This window comes from Eschrichtius robustus, chromosome 16 (assembly GCF_028021215.1).
Source record: "Eschrichtius robustus isolate mEscRob2 chromosome 16, mEscRob2.pri, whole genome shotgun sequence".
In the NCBI taxonomy this organism is placed as follows: Eukaryota; Metazoa; Chordata; class Mammalia; order Artiodactyla; family Eschrichtiidae; genus Eschrichtius; species Eschrichtius robustus.
Window position 1 is genome coordinate 73,509,956 of NC_090839.1, and position 21,895 is coordinate 73,531,850.

Here is a 21,895-nt window from a genome sequence, read left to right on the forward strand (position 1 = left end):
ACAGCTCAAAAACATTGTTATGTGTATCCCTTGAGGGGGCCCCAGGACCCTGCCCCAAGGCTGCACTCTTGTTTCTAGGCTGCTCCTCCCTTGTCTCCCCAACTCCCCCCTTCCCTGATTAGCAACTGTTTAAACCTGCCCTTTGGAACTCAGGGAAGGGCATGGAGGCTGAATGAAGCCTTTTTCCTGCAAACAAGAAATGGGGGACCCAGAAAGGCTTTTGTGCCCAGGAGCCCCACAGGATCCTGCTCAGTTTCACCATATCACTGAACCACCTGGGTTTTCGCTGATTTCATAGTTTTAAAAATCAACTCCTGGGGCTTCCCTGGTGGCGCAGTGGTTAAGAATCCGCCTGCCAATGCAGGAGACACGGGTTTGATCCCTGGTCCGGGAAGATCCCACATGCTGTGGAGCAACTAAGCCCGTGTGCCACAACTACTGAGCCTGCGCTCTAGAGCCCGTGAGCCACAACTACTGAGCTCGCATGCTGCATCTACTGAAGCCCGCGCACCTAGAGCCCATGCCCCACAATAAGAGAAGCCACCATAATGAGAAGCCCGCACACTGCAACAAAGAGTAGCCCCCATCACCGCAACTAGAGAAAGCCCACACACAGCAACAAAGACCCAACACAGCCAAAAATAAAAAAATTTATTTTCTAAAAAATAATAAAAATAAAGACCATCTTAGTTATATAAGTAGCTGTTCAGGTGATGGGCAGAAGTGGGATTTCCCGAGTGCCCAAGGCCCAGGGAACATGGCAGAGGGAAAGCTCTTCCCATGGGCCCACCCGTGCCCTTGAGAGTAGGTACCACTTGGACTTCCCTGGTGGTCCAGTGATTAAGACTCCGTGCTTCCCCTGCAGGGGGCATGGGTTCGATCCCTTGTTGGAGAATTAAGACCCCGCATGCCGTGTGGCCAAAAAAAAAAGAGGAGAGAGTAAGTAAAATAACCTTTATTGGTTAAGGGCATGGCTTTTGGAATTAGACCACTCTGGGTTGAAATTCTCATCAGACCACCTACTAGCTCAGTCCCTGACCCCCAACATCCAAAATCCATCTGCTTTTCCTCCAAAAGAGATCCTTAATCTGACCATCTCTCCATCCTCAGCCCCACAACCTCAGCCCGGATGTCTCCTGCTGGAGCCACTTCTCTTCTCCCAGCTTCTGCTCCTGCCCCACAGTCCACCCTCCTCACAACAGCTAGCGCGAGCTTTGCTTTTTACCCTTTTAAAAACCAACATAGAGTTCCCTGGTGGCCTAAGGGTTAGGATTCCGGGCTTTCACTGCCGTGGCCAGGATTCAATCCCTGGTTGGGGAACTAAGATCCTGCAAGCTGTGTGGCACGGCCGAAAAAAAAAAAAAAAAAAAAAAAAAAACAGCATAAATTTTGGACTTCTCTGGTGGTGCAGTGGTTAAGAATCCACTTGCCAATGCAGGGGACACAGGTTCGATCCCTGGTCCGGGAAGATCCCACATGCTGCAGAGCAACTAAGCCCGTGTGCCACAACTACTGAGCCTGCGCTCTAGAGCCCGCGAGCCACAACTATTGAGCCCGCGAGCCACAACTACTGAAGCCCATGCACCTAGAGCCCATACTCCGCAACAAGAGAAGCCACCTCAATGAGAAGCCTGCGCACCGCAACGAAGAGTAGCCCCCGCTCACCGCAACTAGAGAAAGCCCGCGTGCAGCAACGAAGACCCAATGCAGGCAAAAATAAATAAAATTTAGAAAAAAAAATTAAAAACCAACATAATTTTCATACAGTGCTGGAGCCCAGTTCTAAAGGGTACCACTCAGTGGGTTTGGGCAAATGCATGCACTCATGTAGCCCTCATCCCAGTCAAGATATAACCTGAGCCTATCACCCCAGAAAGTCCTCTTGTACCACTGAACTCTAGGGCCTCGGCTCAATTACATCACCACCACATTTACGACGCTCTGATGGCTTTCCGTAGCACTTAGGAAAGAACCCAAACCCTTACCGCAGCCTGCAAGCTGGTGTACCCAAGGCTGTCACCCCCGGTCCTCACCTGCTCTCCTCTCTTCAGTCCTCCCCAGACCTTCTTTCTCACTCCCGCCCCGGGGCATCCCCTCTTCCTCTGAATCAGTCGTGACCCAGGTGTTCAGCTGGCTGACTCCTGATCCCACCCCGAGCAGAGGTGCCTTTGCACGGAACCCTTCCCCAGACTCCTCTCGACTAGTCCCCTCCCACCCACAGCTGTTCTCTAGTCCAGGACAGTGGTTCTCAACTGGCGGTGATTTGGGGCCCCGCCCCAGGGGACGGTTGGCAATGTCTGGAGACATTTTTGCTGTTACAACTAGGGGGAGGGGAGACTGCTCCTGGCATCCAGTGGGTAGAGACGGGCATCCAGTGGGCAGGGATGCTACTAGATGTCCTTGAATGCACAGGACAGACCCCACAGCAAAGGATGATCCAGCTCCAAGTGTCAACAGCGCGGACGATGAGAAGCCAGGTGTAGCACGTGACCTCTTTCATTTCCTTCACAGCATCTCTTGCCATCTCCAAGGAGCCCAAGTGCGTTACCAGAACAAACGCATTGTCATCCTGCCATCAGGCTGCGGAGTGAAGATCAGATCCGGTCACTCCCCAGCCGCCAGTCCTTCAGTGGTTCCCACTGCACTTGGCAAAACCGCAAGCTCCTTCCCGTGGCCTCCCAGGCCCTGCAGAACCTGCCCTGTTGGCCTCGACCTCCCCTGTTGCCCTTTCCACCCGCTCACCAGCCTTCCACTGGCTTCCCTCCAGTCCCTCAGTACGTCCAGCCCTCTCTCCCCACCAGCCTTTGGCTCCCTGCTGGCAATGGCTGGATGCTCCGCCCCACCCCCCGTCAGCGCCTCATGCACCTCACATGGGGGCTGGGGACATCCTTCTCATCCTCCAGTCACAGCTGGGGGGAGCAGGCCCTCCCTGCAAGACCTACTGAGAACAACTGAATCCATCCATATTCAGGGATGGGGGAGATAGAGCCCACCCTTTGGGGGATGGGGATGCAGTTTCCCTGGAGAGGCAGGACCGGGATGATGGAGAGGCAAGGGAGGTACGTGGGGTGTGAGATGGAAGGAGGCACTCACTCCCGAGGACACTTGCACACCCCTGGCAGTGAGGGTCTCCATCCTGGGGAGGGGGGACAGGCTGAAGAAGGGTGTCTCCATCCTGGGAGTGAGGGGACAGGCTAAGGAAAGAGGTTGCCACCCTGGTGGGGGGAAGGGGCAGGGTAAGGGAGAGGCTCTCCAAGAAAATGACCATTAAAAGGGGGGGGGGGCGGTGGTGGTGGTGACTTGTTCTGAAGTGACCTGGCCCTCAGCCATCTGTCCCTGCCCCTGGATGTTATTATTCTGGATGTTTCTGTGAGAGTGTCTTTGGATGATATTAACACTTAAAATTTTTTAATTTTATTTATTCTTTAAATATTTATTTATTTATTTGTTTATATTTATTTGGCCGCATTGGGTCTTAGTTGTGGCACGTGGATCTTCACTGCGGCATGCAGGATCTTTTGTTGCGGCACGTGGGCTCTAGAGCGCGCAGTCTTGGTTGCTCCACGGCATGTGGTATCTTGGTTCCCCGACCAGGGATCAAACCCGTGTCCCCTGCATTGGAAGGCAGATTCTTAACTACTGGACCACCAGGGAAGTCCCGAGATTAACATTTAAATTCGTAGACTTTGATTAAAGCAGATTGTCCTTCATAGTGCAGGTGGGCCTCATCCGATCAGTTGAAGGCTTGAATTGAGCAAAAGGCTGATCCTCCCTGGAACAAGAAGGAATGAATTCTGACAGCAGATGGCCTTTGAACTTGAACTACACCGTTGACTCTTCCTGGGTCCCCAGCCTGCTGGACTACCCTGCAGATTTTAGATTTGCTGACCTCTGTAGTCACATAAGCCAATTCCTTAAATGTCCTATTGTTTCTATTTTTCTGGAGAACCCTGACTAACACAGAATCTTAAATCCCAGAGTGAGACTGTCCTCATAACAGAAGGCATAATAACTGAGCTATTAGACGTAGAATAGTTAGGAGCAGTGATCAGACAAACTAAAGCTGGTTTAAGTGTATTCCTCCAGTAGGTTGCCACTTCCGGAAAAAATCAGTTGTAATTTTGTCTTTATTGATCTACTTTCGCTCCAAGAGCATTTGCTTCTTTTTTTTTTCATAACAAGTTCGAGAGATAATTCACATGCCATAAAATCCAGTGGTTTCTAGTACATTCACAGCTGTGGGGTCATCACCATGGTCAGGTTTAGAACATTTTCATTATTCTGTACCATTAGCAGTCACTCCCCATCTCCTCTCTGTCTGCCAGCCCTAGGCAACCACTAACCTATTTTCTGCCCCTATAGATTTGTCTGTTCTGGGCATTTTATATAAACCATCTATATCATATGATATGTGACCTTCCATGTCTGGCTTAGTGCAAATTTCACTTAGCATAATGTTTTAAAGGCTCATCCATGTGTGGCATGTGTCAGAAAATGGAATAATATTCCATTGTATGGATAGACCACATTTTGTTTATCCATTCCTCAGCGGATGGACATTTGGGTTGTTTCTACTCTTTGGCTGTGATGAATAATGCTACTATGAACATTCATGCACAGTTTTTGCGTGAGAGCGTTAGCTTCCTAAGAGACAGTGGTTGTCTGTTTTTCCCCCTCTCGATTCTCCAGTGCCTGGAAGAGTGTGTGGTTGGCGGCAGACAGATAATAACGATGTGCTGAACGGTTGCATGGCTGGGTGTCCTTGCTGATGATATTGAATAGCCCTGAGTCTGCTTCCTTAGTTGCACAACAGAAATATAATACAATCTGAGTCCACTATCCCTAATCTACAATTTTTTGTTTGTTTGTTTGTTTGTTTGTTTGTTTTGCGGCTGCACTGCACAGTTTGTGGGATCTTAGTTCTCCAACCAGGGATCGAACCCATGCCCCCTGCATTGGAAGGCAGATTCTCTACCACTGGACCGCCAGGGGAGTCCTGGCTGTTTCTTAAATACCTAATTTTACACTGACCACGTAATCCAGCCATTCCCCACCTAGGCGTGTACTCAAGAGAAAGGAAGAAATGTGTCTATTCAAAGACTTATGCTGTTGTTCACAGCACTTTATTTACAGTCTCCGCAAACTGGAAACAACTCAAATATCCGCCAACAGATGCACAGATAAACAAATTGTGGCTTCCTTTTGGCCGGAACCGTCATCTGCCAGTAATTCGCCAAAATGACCAACACAACGGGAAAGAGGAGGGGCACCCGCTACATGTTCTCTAGGCCTTTTAGAAAACATGGAGTTGTTCCTTTGGCCACATACATGAGGATGTACAAGAAAGTTGACGTTGTAGATATCAAGGGAATGGGCACTGTTCAAAAGGAATGCCCCATAAATGTTACCATGGCAAAACTGGCAGAGTCTACCATGTTGCCCAGAATGTTGTTGGCATCATTGTGAACAAACAAGTTAAGGGCAAGATTCTTGCCAAGAAAATTAATGTGCATATGGAGCATATTAAGCACTCTAAGAGCCGAGATAGCTTCCTGAAACGTGTGAAGGAAAATGATCAGAAAAAAAGGAAGCCAAAGAGAAAGGTACTTGGGTTCAACTGAAGTGCCAGCCTGCTCCACCCAGAGAAGCACACTTTGTGAGAACCAATGGAAAGGAGCCTGAACTGTTGGAGCCTGTTCTTTATTAATTCATGGCATGATGGTGTAAAGAAAATAAAAGACCTGGACTGTAAAAACAAACAAACAAAAAAAAAACAGACAAGGACTTCCCTGGTGGCGAAGTGGTTAAGAATCCGCCTGCCAATGCAGGGGACACAGGTACAAGCCCTGGTCCGGGAAGATCCCACATGCCGTGGAGCAACTAAGCCCGTGCACCACAACTACTGAGCCTGCGCTCTAGAGCCCACTAGCCACAGCTACTGAGCCTGCATGCCACAATTGCTGAAGCTCGCGCGCCTAGAGCCCGTGGTCTGCAACAAGAGAAGCTACTGCAATGAGAAGCCCACGCACCACAACGAAGAGTAGCCCCCTCTCACCACAACTAGAGAAAGCCCGCGTGCAACAACGAAGACCCAGTGCAGCCAAAAATAAAATATAAATAAATAAATTTATAAAAAAACAAATTGTGGTATATCCATACAACAGAACTGTCATGGAAAAGAATGTATATATAATGTGTATATATATATATATATATATATATATAACTGAATCACTTAGCTGTACAGCAGAAATTAACACATTGTAAATCAACTATACTGCAATTAAAATTTTTTAATTAAAAAATAAAAAAATCAATTGATCAATCAATCAATGCAATGGAACTATAACTATAGATAAACCCAACAACATGGATGAATCTCAAAATAATGATGCTAAGTGAAAAAAACCAAACAAAAAAGAGTGCATGCTACATAATGGCATTTATATAAAATTCTAGAACATGCAAACTAATCTATAGAGACAAAAAACAGATCGTTGACTGTCTGGGGATGGGGTGGGTGCTAGGAAACTTCAGGGGATGTTGGATATTTTCTTGTGTCAGTGGTTTCATAGGTGCATGCATATGTCAAAACTTAATGGTTGTCTTTGACATAAGCCATAGCAATATTTTTTTGGATCTGTCTCCTAAGGCAAAGGAAATAAAAGCAAAAACAAACAAATGGGACCTAATTAAACTTAAAAGCTTTTGCATAGCAAAGGAAAGCATCGACAAAATGAAAAGACAACCTAGTGAATGGGAGAAAATATTTGCAAATGATATGACTGACAAAGGGTAAATATCCAAAATATATAAGCAGCTCATACAACTCAACATCAGAAAAACAAACAACCTAATTAAAAAATGGGCATAAGTCCTGAATAGACATTTTTCCAAAGAAGCCATACAGGGCTTCCCTGGTGGCGCAGTGGTTGAGAGTCTGCCTGCCAATGCAGGGGACACGGGTTCGAGCCCTGGTCTGGGAAGATCCCACATGCCGCGGAGCAGCTAGGCCCGTGAGCCACAAGTACTGAGCCTGCGCGACTGGAGCCTGTGCTCCGCAACAAGACAGGCCGCGATGGTGAGAGGCCCGCGCACCGCGATGAAGAGTGGCCCCAGCTTGCCACAACTAGAGAAAGCCCTCGCACAGAAACGAAGACCCAACACAGCCAAAAATAAATAAATAAATAAATTAATTAATTAATTAATTATTAAAAAGAAACCATACAGATGGCCAACAGGCACATGAAAAGATGATCAACATTGCCAATCATGAGAAAAATGCAAATCAAAATCACAGTGAGACATAACCTCACATCTCTCAGAATGGCTATCATCAAAAAGTTATTTGTGGGGCTTCCCTGGTGGCACAGTGGTTGGGAGTCTGCCTGCCAATGCAGGGGACGTGGGTTCGGGCCCTGGTCTGGGAGGATCCCACATGCCGCGGAGCAACTGGGCCCGTGAGCCACAACTGCTGAGCCTGCGCGTCTGGAGCCTGTGCTCCGCAACAAGAGAGGCCGCGATAGTGAGAGGCCCGCGCACCGCGATGAAGAGTGGCCCCCGTTTGCCGCAACTGGAGAAAGCCCTCGCACAGAAACGAAGACCCAACACAGCCATAAATAAATAAATAAATAAATAATTTTTTTAAAAAAGTTATTTATAAATAACAAATGTTGGCGAGGATGTGGAGAAAAGGGAACCCTTGTACACTGTTGGTGGGAACGTAAATTAGTGCAGCCACTGTGGAAAACAGTATGGAGGTTTCTCAAAAAACTAAAAACAGAGCTACCACATGACCTAGCAATTCCACTCCTGGGTATATACCCAAAGAAAACAGAAACACTAATTCAAAAAGATACGTGCACCTCAATGTTCATAACAGCATTACTTATTTTGACGAAAATTCAATTAACAATCAAGTTAAGGAGAAAAAAAAAAGAATTTTATTTGAGCCAAATTGAGGATTATGACCCAGGAAACAGACTCTTAGAAAGCTGTGAGAGCTAACTTGCCTGTTAGAAGCCAAAAGCACAGTCATACACATTTTCGAGACTAAGGACCATACATCAAAATGACATACTGATAATTTTACATAAAGTTCACCAAGGATACATAGTCCAAGTAAGCACGTACAAGGCGAGAAGCAGGTCACCATGACCCCCTGCAGAGTTGGGAAAGAACACTATTCTTTAAAGAATTTACATTGCTAGTGTCAGAAGAAAGAAAAAAATTGATTTTTACGGTTGAGCAGGCACTCCCATCTTTGAGGAGCTCTGGTTAATGTGTAATGCAGATGCACACTGCACCTTAGGGAGGGAGGGAGGGAGGGAAGAGACCCAAGCAAACACAGAAAATTTTTTGTTCAATTTTTCTTGTCTTGCCTTAAAATATAAATTTTAAGGGGCTTCCTTGGTGGCGCAGTGGTTGAGGGTCTGCCTGCTAATGCAGGGGACACGGGTTCGAGCCCTGGTCTGGGAGGATCCCACATGCCGCGGAGCAGCTGGGCCCGTGAGCCACAGTTACTGAGCCTGTGCGTCTGGAGCCTGTGCTCCGCAACAACAGAGGCTGCGATAGTGAGAGGCCCGCGCACCGCGATGAAGAGTGGGCCCCGCTTGCCGCAGCTAGAGAAGGCCCTCGCACAGAAACGAAGACCCAACACAGCCATAAATAAATAAATAAATAAATGATGTCTTTAAAAAAAAAAAAAATATATATATATATATAAATTTTATTTCATCCCTTATGCTAGCCAAGATATGGAAGCAACCTAAGTGTCCACCAACAGATGAATGGATAAAGAAGATGTGGGATATATATATTGATACAGTAGAATACTACTCAGCCATAAGAAAGAATAAAATGTTGCCATTTGTAACAAATGGATGGATGAACTTGAGGGGTATTGTGCTTAGTGAAATAAGTCAGACAGGGAAAGACAAATACCACATGATATCACTTACCTGTGGAGTATAAAAAATAAAACTAGTGAATATAACAAAAAAGAAGCAGACTCACAGATACAGAGAACAAACTAGTGGTTACCAGTGGGGAGACAGAATGGGCAAGGTAGAGGTAGGAGATTAAGAGGTGCAAACTGCTATGTATAAAATATATAAGCTACAAAGATATATTGTACGGCTCAGGGAATACAGCCAATATTTTATAATAATTGTAAATGGAATGTAACCTTTAAAATTGTGAATCACTGTGTTGTACACCTGAAAGATATAATATTTACATCAACTATACTTCAATTTTAAAAAAACTCATCCGTTGGACTTTAAAAAAAAAAAAAATTATGTATTTATTTATTTATTTTGGCTGCACCAGGTCTTAGTTGTGACACGCGGGCTCTTAGTTGCAGCACGCAAGATCTAGTTCCCGACCAGGGATCCACCCCAGGCCCCTTGCATAAGGAGTGCAGAGTCTTACTCACCGGACCACCAGGGAAGCATTGGACATTTTTTTATATGTGTGGTTTGTTGTGCAACAATTATGTTTCCATCTAGCCATTTTTTCGGACTCTTTTTGTCAGTCTTGCACTGGCGTGTCAGTCCTCTTGCATACAGCCCTTTGCTTGCATGACCATTGCAGCGGTTCTTGTGGGGAGTAGCCTTGAAGGCACCCAGTGAGAGCATAATCCTCATTTGCTCTGGGTTTACTAACCCTTGGCGGGTTTGGGGTTGCAAGGTCTTTTAGCCCTGGACCCACTTGCTTGTAAATGGAGAAGACAGCCACCAGGGGGCGTACCGTGATTTCCCTTTTTCTAGAAGAAGGTATGAGAAGTAAGGTTTTCTGAGATTTTCCCACTAGAAACTTCTTAAATCTTAAAAAAACAAACAAAACAAAACAAAAATATCAAAAACAGCCAAACAAATACTCTCAAAAACTTTTGTAAAGGTCCATCTTCCATGGACCAGCAATCCCATGCCTAGGATCTGACCTCGAGAGATTCCAGTCTAGGAGAGGACGTTGACCGCAATCGTCACTGCAACCTTGCTTGTAATAGAAAACTGCAGACAGTGGAACCGCCCTTCATTAAGGATATCAGATCTGTCCTAAAACTTGAACGAGCTTGGACTCGCCTGGAGATTTTGTCAAAAGGCAGAGTCAGAGTCCCGAGGTCTGGGGTGTGGCCAGGTGCTGCTGATGCTGGTTGGAGGACCACATATTCAGGGTATTGGCTCACCCGCTGGACTAGAGACCCCAGAGAGTAGTGGCTTCACTAACAGGACCATGTTGCTGTGGCTTCTCTGTCACTGAGCAATCTGGCTGTCAGGAGTCAGGGCTGGTACCCCAGGTTCCCTCCATCCTTGCAGAGTTTCTCTCATCTGCATGGCCCGAGATATCTCCTTCCCTTGGTCACATCCCAGCCAGCAAGAAGAGATACAGTGGCATGGAGAGTACATGCCCCTTCTCTTTAAGGGCAGGACCCCCATGTCGATGCCTCAATTATGCTCACCTCCCACGAGGTAGAACTTAATCACGCCGAGCTGGGGGGCTGTGACTTGTAGTCTTTATTTGGAATGTCATGTCCCCATAGACAATGTGAGTGTTCTGTTATTAGTGAAAAAGTGGAAACTGGATATTGGGTGACATCGGCAGTATTTGCTCCAAGAAAGGACTGGTTAAATAAACTACAGTTTATCCAGAAGCTGGAATATTCAGCCACTAAGACAATGAGATAGATATGGATAAGCCACTACGGGAAGGCATCTCTGACATAGTTAAGTGAAAAAAAAAGTACAGTTACAGAAAACCCTATTAGGATAATCTCATTTTTATTTGGGTGAAAATAAAGTTGATGGGTCACACATGCATTCTATGTCTACATTGGTTAGTTTTAGAAAGAGTCTGGAATGGTTCACAGGAGGGTATGGCTCCTCAGGGGATTATGTGATAGAAAGGAGTTACAGAAAGATGACACAGGACCGTCTCCATTCTCGGGCACATCTACCCTCTCACGGAAGGGATTTGGGGCATTCAATTTCCGAGAGGGAAAGGATACAGCCACATGTTTGTGGGAGAATCCATCATAAACCATGCCCCAGCCAAGCACTTTTCACTCAATCCTCATAATGAACCAATGAGCAAAAGGGGTGGATGTGCATTGGTTTTGCCTGTCCAGCACACCTTCCCCCTTCTTCTAGAAATATCAACCTTGATTTTCTTTGGCAACAACTCAAGGACGGCAGGGAAAAAGAGCTTGTGTTCCGTGGCTCGGGCAATTGGTTCAAGAATAAGCATGTGACCCAATGTGGACCAATAAGAGTCAGGCCAAGGACCATTAGGACTGCTGTCAAATCTGTTGGGGAATCTTCATTTCCTACTGGACTTGAACCTGAGTGGATGTTAGCTGGAGCCTCTCAAGACCATGGTGAAGAAGAAGGCTGCTTGAGAGCAAAGACAAGACCAGAGATCACAGCCAGTGAAATCAGGGCCCGATGACATGACGTGAGACACTGGATCCTGCCAGACCTGAAGCTTGGGATATTCCAGTTGTGTGAACCAATATTTTTGCATAAGCTAGTTTGAGTTGGGTTTCTGTAGCTCACACTCAAGAGGGTGTTTAAAGATACCACTCCCCATTGCCTGCAGGAAAAAAAAAATTTTTTTTTAACCATTGTTTAGAAGAGCAGACAGCTAGACCCAGGGAAGCCTTTCTCCTGGAAAATCTACTAAACTTATGCCAAAATAAATAAATAAGTAAGGAAGTAAGGAAGTAAGTAAAAAGTAGAATTTCACACCCAACGTCCCAGGAACCGAGGAGAGGAGAATAATCCCAACAGAGTGTGTCATATGGAATTTATCCTACAGACAGTGGGAAGCCTTGTGAGTCAGGGTTCTGGCATGAAAGAGATATCACAGTCTAAAGAATTTAACCAAAGATACCATATTAAAAGGACTGTTTATTGAGATTTAGGCGGGGTTGGGGTACCAACAAGGGTTGGTATAGTCGTATAGTCACTGTGGGGAACAGTTATTCCTAGACTGGAAAGAAGGAGGGAATAATGTTACACAGCTTCTGCGGAGCAGTGGCCATGGAAGAACGAAGCCACTGCCAGGACCGCAGGGACGCAGCAAGGGAGCAGGGGTAGTGCGGCCCAGAGGAAGGGACATATTACCCCGACCACTCTCCTCTACCCTCTGATCTCCTGCTGGTGCCTCCCATTGGCCAAATCTAACTGGAGGCCGGAAAGCAAAGGAGGCCAGGTGATACAGGTCGTTGAGGTCAGCCCCCTGGGGCACAGAGCACAGCGGGAAGAGTAGAAAAGGAATCCTGGCTGGGCGATGTTGTTGAACAGTGGAGATTAACCATCTCCTTCTGGAAGTTTGTAGAGGAAGAACTGGAAAGAGGTCCTCACTGCTTCCCTTTCATGTTGCAATGGTCTGTGTTTCTCCATAAGAATCCATTTACAGAAGACATACTTTTTATTTTGTTTTATTCTATTTTTAAGACACACTTTTTTTTTCAGCCTGAGTTCTCTTTGTTTTTTTTAATTAAAGTATAGTTGATTTACAATGCTGTGTTAGTTTCAAGTATACAGCAAAGTGATTCAGTTATATATATATACACATACTTTTTCATATTATTTTCCATTATGGTTTATCACAGGATATTGAATATGGTTTCCTGTGCTATACAGTAGGACCTTGCTGTTTATCTATTTTATATATAGTAGTGTATATCTGCTAATCCCAAACTCCTAATTTATCCCTCCCCCACCTTCCCCTTGGGTAACCGTAAGGTTTTTTTTATATCTGTGAGTCTGCTTCTGTTTTATATATAGATTCGTCTGCACCATATTTTAGATTCCACGTATAAGTGATATGATATTTAAGAGTCATACTTTTTAAAAACAACTTTGTTGAAGTATAAATGGCCTACGATAAAGGGCACATATTTACATGTACAATGGGAAGAGCTTTGACAAATGTGTAACTGATAAAACCATTACAACAATCCAGCTAATAAACAGACCTGTCACCTCCAAAATTTGCTTGTTCCCCTTTGTAATATCCCTCTGTCCTGCCATCCCCACCCCCAGGCAAATGTTAATCTGTTGTCACAACAGATTCATTTACATTTTCTAGAATCTTGTGTAAACCGAATCATTCAGTATGTACTCTTTTTTTGTCTGGCTTCTTCCCCTCAGCAAACTATTTTGAGATTTTAAGTATGAAAGCATGTAACAGAGAGAAGTCTCTAGAGATTGCTTTGTTCACAATCCCGTCCTGTTTGTTGCTTTTCTCAATGGATCTGATAAAGATATAGAAGGATTATATTTACATTAAAAGCCTCAAAAATAACCATATTGATGTTCATGGCTTGTTAGCCAGACTGGAGGACATTTTTTTTTTGGCTGCACCAAGCAGCTTGTGGGATCTTTGTTCCCCAACCAGGGATCGAACTTGCAGTGGAAGGGCGGAGTCCTAACCACTGGACCACCAGGGAAGTCCCCTGAAGGGTTTCTGAGAATGGCTTATCTTTCTTACCAGAGAGTTGCTTTGGATTACATTTCTTTCCACTCACATTTCCCCAACCAGAGGGTTGTACTATCTTCTGAGAGGGAAAGTTGGGGATGAAAATCTTTCCTGTTAGTGCCCTAAACTCTGGGGACACTAACTCACTGGGTGGTGCTGTAGGTCAGGGGACAGCAAAAGTTTTCTGTAAAGAGCCAGATGGTAAATATTTTAGGCTTTGCAGCCCATATGGTCTCTGTCACAAGTACTCAACTCTACCACTGTAGCACAAAAGCCGTCAGAAACAATATGCAAATAAATGGGCATGACTGTGTTCCCACAAAAATTTATTTACAAAAACAAGCAGGGGGCCATATTTGGTGGGTGGAACTGAGCAGGACCCTGTGGGGTTCCCGGGTACAAATCCTTTCTGTGTGTCCTGTTTCTTGTTTGTAGGAAATAGGCTTCATTTAGCCTACATGACCTTCCCTGAGTTCCAAAGGGCAGAGAGCAAGGGCAAAACTTGCTAATCAGGGAAGGGAAATAATGCAGAAACAAAGGAGGGAGAAGTCAAGAAACAATAGTGCAGCCATGGGACAGGGTCCTGGTTCCTCTGCAAGGAACATACATAACAATATCTTTGAGTTCTTCTGCAGAACTAAGGCCCCCACCCCGGTGGAGGATGGCAATTTTAGCCTGAGAGCAAGATCCCTGGAGCACCTCCCTGTTACCTCACCACCAACCAATCAGAAGAAAGTCACACACCCTGCAGCCCTCACCCCAAATTTTGCCTATAAAAACTTTCCCCCAAAACCACTGGGGAGGACTTCTCTGGCAGTCCAGCAGTTAAGACTCTGTGCTTCCATTGCAAGGGGCATGGGTTCGATCCCTGGTTGGGGAACTAAGATCTCACATGCTGCACCGCCTGGCCAAAAAAAAAAAAAAAAAAAAAAATTGGGGAGTTCAGTTTTCGTGAGCTCGAGCCACCCGTTCTCCTTGCTTGGCCCTGCAATAAACCTTTCTCTACTCCAAACTCCTGTTAGGGGAAACACTGACTGAAACTGCCCACCGTGGCCAGGCAAAGACAGTAACAATTTGCATGAGTTATTTTACGACAGGAGATCCTGGTAAGGAACACAGATGTAACAAGATACCACCAACAGGAAGAATACGGGAAAGGTCAAAAGGAGAGAGGAGACGCCAGTCCATATGTCCTACCGACCTCCCAGAATCCTTCTCCCTGGAATCCATCTTGGTTGAGCAGTTGCATGCGCATGGCACCAGGGAGGACCCTGAGTCAGAATGATTGGCCAGAGACAACCCGGAAACTAACCCCATCACCATAAAACCCGAGACTGCGAGCCACATGGCAGAGCAGCTCTCCTGGGTTCCCTTGCCCTCCTGCCCTCCATCCGGGCGCCCCTTCCCAATAAAGTCTGTTGCTTATTCAGCACGTGTGTCTCCTCGGACTATTCATTTCCAAGTGTTAGAAAAGAGTCCACTCTCAGGCCCTGGAAGGGGTCCCCCTTCCTGCAACGCTGTCTGTTTCATTTCTCCATCCACGGGGAGGCTCCACGTTGGCGGCTTCTCTGCTTCACCAGGAACCCAGGCTGCTGGCAGCAGTTCTGGCTTCCACATGTGCCTCCAGCGTCACTCCGGTTCATGCCCATCCTGACCAGCAGGAAGGTAGGAAAGAATGGCTCTCTCTTAAGCAAGGGAGACAGAAATCACCTAGATCACACCCCCCTCTCGTTCCACCCCCTCTCACACGTCATGCAGGGAGGGAGAAGGGCAGATTTTGCTGGCCAGTCACTACTTCAAATAATTCTTTTATTTAATCCCTACAACAACCCTAACTATTTGACAAATGGGGGAGACTGAGGCACAGCACAGTAAAGCAGAGAGGTGGCTGTAAGCCACCAAGTTAGTAGAGCCAGGATTTAAACAAACACTGGAGGCAGAGCCCAGGGACTCAAGTACAAGCCATACGGCTGGCCCCAGGCTGGAACTCACATGATGGCAATGACCGTGGGCTGTCACTACAACCACCTCTTGTAACCCAGACTCGCGTGCAGTGTCTGGTGGGGCAGAGGGGGCAGTGTTGGTCAAGCTGGCTTTCACGGGATCCTGTTCCACTCCAATAATCTCCAAGTGTGGCCATGTCACACACCAAACTTCAGCCTCGCTGTCACAGATGACCTGCTGTTAAAGTGTTTAGTGATTAAGGAGAATCCTTGTTGATTCATTAACGATTCACACTATGCACTGACGGGCAAGGTCTCCTGAGTTACAAACAACTTTCTCCCACAGACCCTATGGCCACGAACAGGCTTCCCAGGTAGGGTCCACTTGATCAGAACACACCTTTTAATGAATTGTATGGATTTGGGTTCAGACAGACCATTTCCAAGAGTTTTCCCAGATCCACAGTTTCCTTTCAAGTTTGTCACAGCGCAGGGAGTCTCAAACTTTTTGTCTCAGGATCCCATTATAAGGAAGAACACCTTCATTTCATTGATGTGGGTTATAGGTAGAGATATTTACCAAATTAGGTGTTTAAATGAAGAAACAATTTAAAATATTAATTAATTTCAGAAGAACAATAACAAACCCTTTGCGTGTTAAGTAAATAACATTCATTTTTATGAAAAACAACCATATTTTCCCAAAAGATTTAGTGAGAAGAGTGGCATTGTTTTACACATTTGCAAATCTCTTTAATGACTGGTTGAATAGAAGACAGTTGGATGCCGACATCTGCTTCCGCCTTCAGTCTGTTGTGACGCCTCAGGTCTTGTAGTTTTCCAGAAACTCAACTGGACGTTCATGAAATAATGAGAGGAAAAAAGAAAAAAATAGCATCTTAGTACTATGGAGAATGTTATATGGATTATCTCGTTGAGTCTTCCTGATAAAATGGCTCGGGACTATTGTTATGACATCCCCTTTTTCAGATGAGAAAATCTGAGTTCAGAGCACTTAAGTCATTTACACAAGAACACACAGCCGGCAGCAGAGGAATCAGAAGGAGGCTGGGGTCTGCCTGCCCCCATCTCTGGGCTCCTGAGCTGCGCACTGTCCTGCAGCCGCTGCGGATGAAAGGCCACCCAAGTCACAGATTTGTGGGAAACGTGACTCTGGGAGCAGGGAACAAACATAACCAGAGACAGAGAGAGAATGCTCAGTGTTTCCTGGTTGAAGCCATCAGAAAGAGAAAGAATACGGCTTGAGATTCCCAGTGGCAACTAAACGTAAGGCAGGCAGCACACAGGTAACTGGGGGTTATGTTCAGGCAGAGGGAAGGAGCCAGCATTGACCAAGCACCTTCTACTAGCCCGGTGTTTCTCGTTCTCCCGTGGCCTCTCGTTTGTTTCATCTCCTGCCAAGCAGGCGTGTGAACATCAGTTTGCACCCAGGTCTCACAGCTACTAAGTTAAAAAATGTATCCCGTTTTATCCCCCAACTGGGCTCACTGCACCACCCTTGCCTGCTGGTCAGGAAAACTCACCTATTTCAGGGTTTTCAGGGTTTTTAACAACTCTTTTCAGTTGTTACTATAAATAGCAACACTGGACTATAGTGTGTGGGTGGATGAAGGTGTGTTTCTAAAAGGCTGTAGAAAATACAGGAAGGAATCACGACCTCGTGTGGAGCTCAGCCTGGATTCCAGTCTAGCAGAGGGTGTGCCCTGGGGATACTGGGTAAGATTCTGGGACCAATGTCAGCATGTGGGTCCCTCTCCCCAGCCCCCTCCCATGGCCACCAAGCAATGCTCTGATACCAGCGGGGTGTCCAATTCAACTCAATTCTGACTCTGTCTAGCTGGAGGTAGCATCAGATACCAAAGGTTAAGGGCTCAGTCCTACGAGACTGCCCTCCTCCACCTCCTCCCCCATTTCAGACGCCAATTGCAAATCCAGGTCTTCATGTGCTTCTGACTCACCAGGTCTTCATGTGCTTCTGTGGTTCCAAAGACCCCCTCCTCAAGTTTGATTTTCTTTTTTAAAAATAAATTTATTTGTTTTTATTTTTGGCTGTGTTGAGTCTTTGTTGCTGTGCGCGGGCTTTCTCTAGTTGCGGCGAGCTGGGGATACTCTTCATTGCGGTGCGTGGGCTTCTCATTGTCGTGGCTTCTCTTGTTGTGGAGCACGGGCTCTAGGCGCACAGACTTCAGTAGTTGTGGCTCGCGGGCTTTAGAGTGCAGGCTCAGTAGATGAGGCGCACGGGCTTAGTTGCTCCACAGCATGTGGGATCTTCCTGGGCCAGGGATTGAACCTGTGTCTCATGCATTGGCAGGCAGATTCTTAACCACTGCACCACCAGGGAAGCCCCTCTCAGGTTTGATTAATTGACTAGAGTGGCTCACGGAACTCAGAGGAACATATTACTTATTAGATAACCAGTTTGTTATAAAAAGTATAACTCAGGAACAGACAGATGGAAGAGATGCCCAGGGCAAGGCATGGGGAAGGGGCCAGGAGCTTCCATGCTCTCTCCAAAAGCACCACTCTCTCCAAATCTCCACGTGTTCATCAACCCAGAAGCTCTCAGAACCCTGTCCTTTGGGATTTTTTATGGAGGCTTTATTACATAGTCACGATCGATTAAGTCATTGGCCATTGGTGACTGATTCAACCTCCAGCCCCTCTCCCTTCCCCGGTGGTCAGAGGGTGGGACTGAAAGTTCCAACCCTCTAAACACCTGGTAAGTTGTCCTGGTAACCAGACCCCAACAATAGGTGAGGTCCCAACGTAGCCTCATTAACAAAACAAAAGACAACTTACTCACTCTGGTCACTTAGAAAATTCCAAAAGTTTTAGGAGCTCTGTGCCAGAAATGGGGGCGAAGACCAAATGTATATTTCTTCCTATAAATCACAACATCACACATGCATCTCTTGATACACACAGTGGTCCCTTGGTATCCACAGGTGGTTTGTTCCAGGACCCCCATGGATATCCAGATTTGAGGATACTCATGTCCCTTATATAAAATGGTGTAGTATTTGTATATAGCCTACACGTATCACATCCTCCTGTATACTTTAAATCATCTTTAAATTATTTACACTGCCTAATACAATGTAAATGCTATATAAGTAGTGGCCCGCACGTGGCAAATTCAAGTTTTGCTTTTTGGAACTTTCCAGATTTTTCTTCCCTGAATATTTTTGATCTGTGGGTGGTTGAATTCCAGGACGCAGAACTGCAGATACAGAGGGTTGACTGTACAGCATTTCAACGGTTTTTGTTAATTCCAAATTACTTGCCAAACCTTATAAACAGGAGCGTTCATATAAAAACCCAGACTTTGGGATTTCTCTTGAAAAATCAGGCACTTCATGGGACCCACATTCTTACGTGAGACAATGGGCTGGAACTAAATCCTGGGAGGTAAGATTTGAGTGAAGACCACAGTCTCTACCATCAGAGAAGCAAGAGCTGCATTTGCCAAACTCATCATTCACACTTTCTGCCCTATTTTTTTTTCAGGTGTAATTTGCATGTAATCAAATGCACAAATCTTATTCAGTCCAATGGATTTGAACAGTGGTATATACCCATATAGTTACCACTTAAGTTAAGATATGGAAATTTCCGCCTCTCCAGAAAATGCTTTTAACTCTCTTGACTTCTATCACCATAGATTCATCTTTCCTGTTCTTGAACTTCACATAAATGGGTCATAAGGTGTGTACTTCCTTGCATCTGGCATAATTCTGAGATTCATGCATGGCGTTATGTGTCACTAGTTTGTCCTACTGAAAACGAATGTGGTTTTCCATGGAGTTTTGCTACCCAAAAACTGGGTTTGTTGCAGGAAGGGGGACCCCTTCCAGGGCCTGAGAGCGGGCTCTAGTCTAAGACTCCAAGGAGACACACGTGCTGACAAAGCAAGAGACTTTTTATTGGGAAGGGGGGTCCGGCTGGAGAGCAGGAGGGTAAGGGAACCCAGGAGAACTGCTCTGCCACGTGGCTCGCAGTTTCGGGTTTTATGGTAATGGGGTTAGTTTCTGGGTTGTCTCTGGCCAATCATTCTGACTCAGGGTCCTTCCTGGTGGCACGAGCATTGCTCAGCCAAGATGGATTCCAGCGAGAAGGATTCTGGGAGGTTGGTAGGACATATGGACTGGTGTCTCCTCTCTCCTTTTGACCTTTCCCAAATTCTTCCAGTTGGTGGTAGCTTGTTAGTTCTGCGTTCCTTACCAGGACCTCCTGTTGTTAGATAACACATGCAAGTGGCTACTATCAGGCCTAGCCAGGGCAGGCGGTTTCAGTCACTCGTTCCCCTAACGGGTTTGCAGCTTAATGGTGTCAGTAGACACAACCAAGCCTAAGATCGGAAGACGGAAGGATTTATTATTACTTGAAGCAAGTAGGGAGAACACCAGGGATCCTTCCCAAAGCAGTGTTTCCCCGAACAGCAAAATTGGGGAAGTTTTAAGGGAAGGGTACATGCATCTTCATGAGGGGACTTGAGCAGAGGAGAATTCAGCATAGAATTGGGGCAAAGGTCAACAGAGTCCAAGCTTTAGTTGACTGAAGTTAAGAGGGTCAACATCATCCTTCCATCCTCCAGCTGGCTGGGGGCCTTAGTTCCTGCAGAACTCAAAGGTATATTATTATGTATATTCCTTGAGGAACCAGGACCCTGCCTTATCATAGCACCATTGTTTGACTGCCTTTTTTCTCTTCCTGCATTCCTTTGTTCCCTTTAGATCATTAAATACTGTGTTCCAGGGTAAGCATTGTGGCCAGGTGTAGATCACAAAATATCTTCGGCCAAAATGGGTTCTCTTATGTCAAGAAAGCCATGCCTGGTTCTCTTTCTCCAGGGACCCCCTAACCTATCTGCTTACAGTATGAAGGCATCACGGTTTGTCCATTTATCTGTTGATGGACATTGGGTTGTTTCCCCCTTGGGGCTATTGTGAGCAAAGCTGCTGGAACATGTGTGTAAAGTCTTTGTGGAACCTATGTTTTCATTTCTTTTGATAAATACCTAAGAGTGGCATTGCTGGGCCATAAGGTAGGGGTATGTTAACTTTATAAGAAACTTCCAAAACATTCTCCAAAGTGGTTGCACCATCTTCTCTCCTATTCTTTACAGCACTAAGAGAGGGCCAAAAAAGCCTGACAATCAGAGAAACTGTGAGAGGTGACATGCCAGTGACCAGTGGGCCACAATCAGCCCTCACAGATGAATAATCATGAGGCTAAAAATTTCTGGACTTCCCGTTTTTCTAGGACAACTGGAAGGTCTGGCCCCACTGGGCCTGTGTTCCCCCAGTTGGAGCTGAGTCATGGCTGGGATGTAGCTCTACTGTCTGCCACAGCTGTATCTGGCCCACCTCTCTCATCTGTGTGCGTTGTCTGTAGCACCGTGACCGTGGAACGTGCCCGTGGTCCCCCAGACATGCCCCCAAGAAATCAGGACTGGACCCCAGGTTGGTGGAGCAATGCATCTTCTGCCTTCCTGGTGTTGAGTCCTCCGCTGCAGATCGCAGGCTCAGGCCGTCCATTCCCTGGCTCTCTGTCCGCCCATCTCCTTTCTCCAAATTCTAGCTGTTCCTTCTGTCCATCTGTCCCCCCAGGCAGGCCACCACCTTGCAGGCCCCAGCTCGTGCTGACGTCAGTCCAACTGCTGAGTCTCTGTGCATCCAGGGTGCCCTCTGTCCAGTGGGATGCGTCTCTAAGCCACACCCACTGGCCCTGTAGCGTTCTAGAATGAAACGCCCAGGGTTTAAATCCTGGTTCTACCACTCACAGCTGGTGACTTGGGCAAGTTACTCACCCTTCTCTACCTCTGTCTTTTCATCAGTAAAGTGGACGTAATAATAAGATCTGCCCCGGAGGCTTGTTGGAAAGACCAAGTGAGCAGAGACATGGAAACATTTAGAACAGAACCAGGAGCATACTGATTCTCACCATGATTTCTGAACTACTCTGTGCCAGGGGCTGCCCCAGCCCAGGGCCTGGGCGGGACAAGGGAAGGAGAGAGGTGGGCTGGAGGTGGGGTCTGTGGTGGAGGGGGGAGGGATGGCCGCACCTCTGCTCTAGCCAGTGGCCGTCCTGTGTCCATGTGGGTCTGGCCTGGCCAGATCTTCAGATTGTTCTAGTAAAGTGGGAAATCCAGAGTGTTATTCAGTCTCTCGTTTTGCAAAGGCTAGTAGCTATCTTTTTTTTTTTTTTTTTTTTTTTTTTTAATTTTGAATGCTCTGAGCATCCAGTGCAAGCCTTCTGCTGTCCCCCACCGCCTGTCCTGGTGCTGTGGGCTGGACGTGGGCCCCCGGCCACGGCTCGGTCACTCCTGACAACTCATCTGGGCTCCAGGCGCCTGTCTTTGTGCTGCCTTCGTCTGGAGAGCGCACGGAAAAGGAGCCGAACAAAGGTGGTCACTGTTACTGCTGCAGCAGCGGTAGGGCCGCGGC

At 46.4% G+C, this 21,895-nt stretch overlaps 1 pseudogene; it reads left to right on the forward strand.

The window, feature by feature from the left end:
• Positions 1 to 5,215: 5,215 nt before the first annotated feature.
• On the forward strand, positions 5,216 to 5,719 carry LOC137750111 (large ribosomal subunit protein eL21-like; annotated as a pseudogene).
• The last annotated feature ends 16,176 nt before the right edge of the window (positions 5,720 to 21,895 follow it).